We start from the raw sequence: 9,440 nt of genomic DNA on the forward strand, positions 1-9,440 counted from the left end.
TGGGTCCCCACTCCGGCAAGTTGGCCAACAAGTGTAACTCTCCAACATGTCCTTTCTATTTCCAGGCCACGGAGGATCCAGCGTACTCGTATGCAGGACTCTGACCCCCACCCATCACTCTTAACGCTTGTTCCACTCCGTCCTGAAGTCCTGACAGGAATATGTCCAGTCCAATATCTATTAAGTGAACACCGTCGGGCCGTATGAGGCCTCCTTTATCTCCTTCCAGTTGTCGGTGTCGTATCACTACACCGCCTCTGTCTCTTCTAAATTTTGCCATCCGAATATTTATTACCCGCCTTGTCCATTCGATGGCCGTGATGTCTCGCGCACCTTGCCATACCGCTATCGGCACAATCTCTGACCATACTATAGCTAATTTTGTGAAAAATTCTCTGAAGCGCTCAGTGTCTAGTTTCATTATTGCCATTAGTTATGCGCTCTTGTGATGACCTAGGTTGTTTCCCCCGGCCTGTATAACTAAGATGACCGGACCTCTTGCCTCTCTCCCTACCTTGATTACCTCCATTAGTACCTGTGGCCATAGCAGGCCTCTAATACCTCTCCAGTTGAAATATGTGTTATGAAACTCTAATTTCCTCCCGCCTGGGCAGACTTTCGCCCTTTTTTGTGCCCAATATATATACGAGTGGCCTATCACTCACACTGTTGGCTTAGCATCACCTGTAAAAGAAACAAACCACGTTAGGATAACAAGTCCGGTCTTATGTATCTCGCCAAACACGTGGATCGCCATCTCCCTATCCTCTGAACTTCCGTTTCTGACAGTCCTGCTCTTGCTGCTTCCGTGGCCGCACCTATGCGGAATGAGTGTGTCCCGTAATCTTTGGGGTGGTTCCCTGCCGATGTTATGCATTTATTAAATATAGCTTAGAACAGGTATCTTGATAATGGCGTTCCATCAATGTGTGATACGAAGAAATTACTTTGTGATCTGATGGTTAGATATGTTTTTACTATTGTTACCTGACTCAGTGTACCGTTTGTGGGTTGTAGAAGTACCCAAGTACCCCTGCCCGCTGGAACCGTTTTCGATTGGTGTATGCGTACACGTATTGCATTATTGGCTATGACTACTTCCTGGTGTAATAAGCGTCCACTGGTGGTAATTTTGGATTGAGGGACTAATTCGCTTATACATAGCGCCCCGAAGAAGGCGATCACAAATGCAGTAGACATTAGTGTTGCTTCAAATTGTGAGTGTCATGTTAATGGTGTTAGGGATAAGATGTGAGAAATCAGTTTTAGTGACACGGGACGGGACGTCTACATTCCTGACTTGGCTGACCCCTTTTCCACCCTTTTATGGATTGTCTGATGATGAATCTTTGTCACATCTCCCCAATTCAGTAGTTGGAAGTGAAATGCTACTCCGGTCAGACACCGCTGCGCTGACGCCCCTGATATGCCCCTCATCATTAGCTGGTGGAGAAATTCTATGGTGACTTGTGATCTGGCTTGTTCACATTGGTCAACCGTCTGCCTGCTACTAGTCGTGTCCACTCTTCCCATGCCTTACCGTATGCTTGCCACGTTGACGGGGCAACTGACGCTCTGATTAATGGCATCAACTATTCGCCACTAGATCCCATAGGGAGGGTGGGCAACTGTTGCTCGATGGGTGGGCGTTGTAGAAGAGCTCTGTGAAAGTCTGCCAATTGAATTGTTAGAAAGCGTTAGCAGCAGCTTTATACCCCTCAGCATAGTGGCTAGCGCGGACCCATACATTGTGTTTTAGGAACAGGAATACTAGCCTGCGTAGTAGGCCTAGCACTGGGAGAGACGATGATGCCATCTTATTAATGCAGTGCGCTAGGCTGGTGTTTTGTGTTATGAAGCGTATATTTTTGTTAGCCAGGCGCGCGCCCCATATTTCTATTGCTACCACTATTGGGAAAAATTATTTTCAGGGCTAGATGCAGCTAAAAATTATTATTAATTTCAAAGCTGGTGGAGCTTGGTATAGATGGCCTAATACAATGAGTCCCACACACTGCTAGAAGGCCAAATATATTTTCAGAGCTAGATGCAGATAAAAATTATATTCAATTTGCAACCTGATGGAGGTCAGTATAGATGGACTAATAGAGAAAGTCCCACACACTGCTAGAAGGCCAAATATTTTTTCAGAGCTAGATGCAGATGAAAATTATATTCAATTTGCAACCTGATGGAGGTCAGTATAGATGGACTAATACAACAAGTCCCACACACAGCTAGAAGCCCAATATTTTTTCAGAGCTAGATGCAGACAAAAAATAATTTTGAATTTGCAACCTGATGGAGGTCAGTATAGATGGACTAATAGAGAAAGTCCCAAACACTGCTAGAAGGCCCAATATTTTTTCAGAGGTAGATGCAGAAAAAAATATATTCAGTTTGCAACCTGATGGAGGTCAGTATAGATGGACTAATACAACAAGTCCCACACACAGCTAGAAGCCCAATATTTTTTCAGAGGTAGATGCAGAAAAAAATATATTCAGTTTGCAACCTGATGGAGGTCTGTATAGATGGATTAATAGAACAAGTCCCACACACAGCTAGAAGCCCAATATTTTTTCAGAGGTAGATGCAGAAAAAAATATATTCAGTTTGCAACCTGATGGAGGTCTGTATAGATGGATTAGTAGAACAAGTCCCACACACAGCTAGAAGCCCAATATTTTTTCAGAGGTAGATGCAGAAAAAAATATATTCAGTTTGCAACCTGATGGAGGTCAGTATAGATGGACTAATACAACAAGTCCCACACACAGCTAGAAGCCCAATATTTTTTCAGAGCTAGATGCAGACAAAAAATTATTTTGAATTTGCAACCTGATGGAGGTCAGTACAGATGGACTAATAGAGAAAGTCCCAGACACTGCTAGAAGGTCACATATTTTTTCAGACGTAGATGCAGAAAAAAATATATTCAGTTTGCAACCTGATGGAGGTCTGTATAGATGGATTAATAGAACAAGTCCCACACACAGCTAGAAGCCCAATATTTTTTCAGAGGTAGATGCAGAAAAAAATATATTCAGTTTGCAACCTGATGGAGGTCAGTATAGATGGACTAATACAACAAGTCCCACACACAGCTAGAAGCCCAATATTTTTTCAGAGGTAGATGCAGAAAAAATATATTCAGTTTGCAACCTGATGGAGGTCTGTATAGATGGATTAATAGAACAAGTCCCACACACAGCTAGAAGCCCAAATATTTTTTCAGAGGTAGATGCAGATAAAAATTATTTTTAATTTGCAACCTGATGGAGGTCAGTATAGATGGACTAATAGAGAAAGTCCCACACACTGCTAGAAGGCCAAATATTTTTTCAGGGCTAGATGCAGATAAAAATTATATTCAATTTGCAACCTGATGGAGGTCAGTATAGATGGACTAATAGAACAAGTCCCACACACATCTAGAAGCCCAAATATTTTTTCAGAGGTACTGTAGATGCAGATAAAAATTATTTTTAATTTGCAACCTGATGGAGGTCAGTATAGATGGACTAATACAACAAGTCCCACACACAGCTAGAAGCCCAATATTTTTTCAGAGGTAGATGCAGAAAAAAATATATTCAGTTTGCAACCTGATGGAGGTCTGTATAGATGGATTAATAGAACAAGTCCCACACACAGCTAGAAGCCCAATATTTTTTCAGAGGTAGATGCAGAAAAAAATATATTCAGTTTGCAACCTGATGGAGGTCAGTATAGATGGACTAATACAACAAGTCCCACAGACAGCTAGAAGCCCAATATTTTTTCAGAGCTAGATGCAGAAAAAAATTATATTCAATTTGCAACCTGATGGAGGTCAGTATAGTTGGACTAATAGAATGATGCTATGCCCAAAAGATTTTACTTCACTAGGTGCAGTAAAAAAATTGGTATTCTATACACAGGTGGTATATCTTGCAACACAGATAGGCTACTCCACTGACTAACACACTCTGCAATAGGCCAAAAAGGATTAGCTTTGCTAGATTCAGCCAAATGCTGTGAAAAAAACTTGCACAGCACTGGCACAGACCTGCCTGGCAAAAACTGATAGGAACTGATGTAACCTAGTCCTGAAAAGGACTCCAATTACAATTAGTCTTTACTCCCACAACCTATCTATTTAAGAGCACAGACCTGCCTGATAAAAGTCATAGGAAATGCTGTAACCTAGACCTTAAAAGGACTGCAATCACAACTATTCCCTACTCCCAAGCTATCTGTAGATTTGTGCGAAAATTGGCTTGAAATTAACAAGGTATAGCGCACACAGCAACAGCGGTGCCGTCTAACACGCAGCTGCAGCAGTGAGAAAATGGTGGCGACGGGGAAAATGGCTTGGTCTTATAGGGCAAGGACATGTGACATACACTGCCAATGACACATGCCCTTGCTTGTGTGAAAAAAAGCACTTCGCTCTGTGTGTGCGCGGCTGATAGGCTGACAGATTGCACCTCCCCACTGTAAATGCGGGAAAGAGAAAAAAAAATGGAGATCTTCATTGTTCCTGCAGAGATCCATCCCCTGCCCCTCCCCCCACCCCGCTGTACACTCAAACTGCGTATTAACATTAATTTTCATCATTACTGAGAAAAAATCCAGTTATGATTTTGGTGCACGAACAGTTATCGAACATAACCTCTAACAGCCGAATTTTTCTCAAATTGTTCGTGTTCGCCGAACGGCTCGAACACCGCCCAAAACAGCTCGAATTTGAGATTGGCGAACAGTTCGAGTAGAACAACGCTCATCTTTAGTGGTGATACCACAAATGTAGTTAATAAGTTCTGTTTGGACAACCGACAGGGCTTTTGGAACACAAATTTGGCTGAAAGATGGCGGGCACCATGTCTCATTTGCAGGGTCCCAAAGGTGCCCAAAAAGCAGAAACCCCCCACAACTGAAACCCATTTTTAGAAATTACACTTCTCAAGGATTTTATCCAGGGGTATGAGGATTTTTAATCCAAAGGTGCTACATATTATATAACATTAGTTTGTCATTTTGAATATGTAGTTATTAGTGCTGAGTGCAGGTGCTCACTACTAGAGTTTACATTGGGCGCTTGGGTATGCACCAAATATGGCGGATGCTCAGGTGACATTCTTACGTCTCTGCCCCGCATGGTTTACGGCTGTTATATAGCCAAAAAAACATGTGGGGATTACCTGTCATACACAGGCAATGCTGCATTATTATTTTGGGTGTCTAACAGCCGCGAAACATGCGGGGCGAGGACTCAAGCATGTCACTCAAGGACCCGCGATATTCTGTGCATACTCAAGCACCTGATGCAAACTCGAGTAGTGAGCACTTGCGCTCAAAAGTAATCATATCGTCATAATTTTTAATTTAAACTTTTGAAAAAAAAATTCTAACCCTAACCCTAATTTTAACTCCAACCCCAAGCACAACCCTAACTCCAATCATAACACTTACACAACCATAACACAACCCTAACCCTACCATAACCCTAACACATACCTTATCCTAACAATACTAACCCTAACACAACCCTAACACAAGCCTAATCCCAACCCTAACTGAAAAGAATGAAAAAGATATATATTTTTTATTCTATAATTTTTATATGACCAAGAGTATGACTGTGTGTGATATTACAGTCATCAAAAGGAACTAATAGAAAAAATTATCTGTTGTTTCCGGGTACTGGCCGGCAGATCAGGGCGGACGCATACTGCTCATGCACCCGCCATTTTTTTAAGAAGATGATGCAGAGTGCCGGGGGACAGAGGAAGGCCCAGGGATGGAGGAGATACCAAAGGGAGCTCAGGGAAAAAAAATTTTTCTCCTCTGACATGTATATCATGTCAGAAGAGAGAAATAATTGTAATAGACACACTTTTTTTTTTACTTGACCGCTGTTATTCATTGAATAACGGCGATCACGTGATCAGGGACCAGAAAAATCATCCCTGATCATGTTCTCCAGGGTCTCAGGTACCTCAGGTAGCTAAAACGATTGAGATTTTCAGACTCTGAGAAGCACTAAAAGCTTATTCTGGATCGCCATTTTAAAACGGCAATGAGGGAATAAGGCCCCTTAGCAGGGCACTGTTTTAATGTATATTGACGGTCGTTAAGTGGTTAATTATTTGTATGGCACAAAACAACTTGGGCCAGTGAATGTCAACAGCAGTCATGATGAAAGTGCACAGAAACAAAGATTGGTGAGGACTATCTGACCATTATAAGAGGGGGATTTCTAACAGGACAGTGATGGTAATTTTTGAACTATGATCATATTTTCTGTTTTTATGCTAGCATTGAAAACCCTTATAAATGCGTTGTGCACGTTCAAAAATCTTCTGCTCACTGGCTTAATTACCTGTAAAAAGTAGACAGCAAGAGTCGCTCAGAACCGCAGAACTGTGTCATCATACACACATACACAAATTAATACATAAACACTAACACAAACTGATATATTCACAGTCTGACCTACCATATGCTGGATAGCAATTTGGCAAATCCATCTTCACTCCTGACATTACCCCTGCATTACTACAAAATACCAGTGATTGTCTTTCGACTGTTTCTAATATTATGTCCTCCCTCTATCCAAGACTGAATCTGTCAAAAAATGAACTCCTTGTGTTTCCTCCCTCTGCTAACCTACCTATGCTTGATATTTCCATTTCTCTATATGGTTCTACCATTACTCCAAAGCAACAGGCCCACTGTCTTGGGGTCATATTTGATTCAGAACTTGCATTCACACCCTATATCCGATCACTTGCTCATTCATGTCACCTACATCTTAAAAACATCTATAGAATTCAACTTTTTTCTTGCCTTTGACTATGCAAAAACTCTTACTGCTACTTTTTCCTTCTCGTCTGACCTATTGCAACTCTCTACTAACTGATCTCCTTCTTATTAAACTCTCCCCACTCCAAACCTTCTTTAACGCAGCAGCCAGGATCATACTCCTTTCTAATTCTAACCACTACACAGGCACCTCTACTCTGTGCCAGTTAAGGCACTGGTTGCTCATCTGTTATAGGGTCCAATATAAACTTATCACTCTGACCCACAAAGTGCTCCACGGTTCAGCACCACCATACCTCTCCTGCATTATCTTTTTTTAACACCCTACCCATGCCCTCCGTTCTGCTAATGACCTAAGGCTAACTTTCTTAATAACTCGAACCTCTTCCTTCTTCAAGATTTACCTCTTCAAGATTTCTTGGTGATGTGGCAATTCTCTGTAATGCACTACCTAGGTCAATTTGATTAATTCCCAATACCCATCAGTATTAAGTGTGGCCTAAAAATGCATTCCTTTAGACTGGCCTATTGCCTCATCTCACTTACATAATTATTCCTGTTTTTCCCTTACAACATTTTCTTCCAAATCAGGACCCTCATAGCATCAATTTATATACCCTCCATGCACTTAATAGCAATGGCTAGTAACCGGTTCATGCACCCTTATGTGAATACCCTATTATATTGATGGCTGGATCATACAATACGAGCAGTTTTTTACCATATACCTTTATTGTCTCCCCTACTTCTTCATTGATTGTAAGCTTGAGAGCAAGGCCCTCATTACTCTTGGTATCTGTTTAATTATGTGTTGCTCTGTATAGTTTTTATTTTCTGTACAAGTCTCCGAAATGTAAAGTGCTGCAGAATATGTTAGCACTATAGAAATAAAAAATATTATTATTATTACTCCTGTTATCCCAGAATCCCAGAAGAATTGTCAGGAAAAAATGAACAATCTTCAGAGATGATGAGGACAAAAGACACAGCACTTCAGACAACTTCCGGTTCCTGCCAAGTTCAATAGCCTGCAGTGTTGTGACTTCTTTCTTTCTTGTTTCTTGCAGAGGCTACGTAGTCCCTACCTCCAATGAATACTGTTGTTGTATCTGTATACAGAGAGCAGCAGGAGAATAAAACAGCTTATTGCTGTTGCTGTGCAGAAACAATTACATTTAGTGGTGGACTACCTGAGAAAAAATGCAAAACAAAACTTCAATAAATAAATGCAGTTTAGATTGTCATAGGGGACCAATGGTACAAGCACAAACCAGCAACTGCTCCATTTACATGCAAATGTCAGAAACAACGGACACTGGAAGCCTGTTCTAGCATTTCTTCTGCGGTGTTGCTATCAGTGTGTCAAGAGTGGGAGAAGAGAGTTACATTGACAATCCAACACAATTGACAGCACTTTGAACACATTTTATAAGTGGTCATAAACTTGTAAAAAACTCATGAAAGAATAAAGTTATGTTAAAACCAAGCACACCATTGTTTTTCTTATGAAATTCGCAATAAGTTTGAGGTGTCACATGACCCTCTTCACATTGAAAAAAATAAAGCTGGATCCAAAATGGTCGACTTCAAAATGGCCACCATGGTCACCACCCATCTGGAAAAGTTTTCCCCCTCCCATATACTAATGTGCCACAAACAGGAAGTTTATATCACCAACCATTCCCATTTAATTTAGGTGTATTCATATAAATAGCCCACCCGGTACAATAATTATTATTACTATTCCACATTTATTCCGTGGCGCGTTAAATGTGGAAAGGGGTCACTGACTGGTACAAAAGGAGAGAGGACCCTGCCCACGAAGGCGCACAAACAATGTACAAGGGATGGGTGAGGGTACAGTAGGTCAGGTTACAGCTAGTCGTACAGCGGTATGCTGGAGCGAGGCTTACCACAGATTGTACGTTTGTCACAAGAAGTGTGTCTTCAGCTTCCTTTTCAAGGTTTCCACGGTAGGCGACAGTCTGATGTGTTGGGGTGCAGCGTTAAACAGTAGGTGAGATGCACAGGACAAATCTTGTATATGATTGTGACAAGAAGAGATAAGAGGGAAGTAGGAAAGAAGATCTTGGAAGGATGGGATGTTGCATGCAGATAGCTAGTAGAGGGCGACTAGGTCACACATGTATGCAAGAGACAGGTTTTCGAAGGCTTGGTATGCCAAAGTTTGGCTTTTCAACTGGAGTCTCTGGGCAACAGGGAGCCAGCACAGAGATTGACAGAGGGGAGAAGCCTGAGAATAGCAGATTGACAGGTGGATTAATCAGCCAGCACAGTTTAGGATATATTGGAGGGGTGCGAGAGTGGTTGAAGGGAGGGCACAGAGCAGGAGCTTGTAGTAGTCAAGGCAGGAGTTGATGAGGGCGTGCATTGGTGTTTTTCTAGATTCATGGTTGAGGAATGTGCGGATCCCCGAGATATTTTGGAGTTGGAGTCAGCAGCAAGTGGAAAGGGCTTTGATCTGACGTTTGAAGGACAGATCAGAGTCAAGCTTGCGGGATTGGGGAGAGTTGGCAGCCATTCACTTTGATGATAGGCCAGTTGGGGTGGGGATGAATGCGATGGTGGAAAGATGATGCATTCTGTTTTATCCATGTTAATTTTTACAA

Source organism: Phyllobates terribilis, unplaced genomic scaffold (assembly GCF_046119375.1).
Source record: "Phyllobates terribilis strain yellow unplaced genomic scaffold, ASM4611937v1 Scaffold_4__5_contigs__length_816908805, whole genome shotgun sequence".
NCBI lineage: Eukaryota > Metazoa > Chordata > Amphibia > Anura > Dendrobatidae > Phyllobates > Phyllobates terribilis.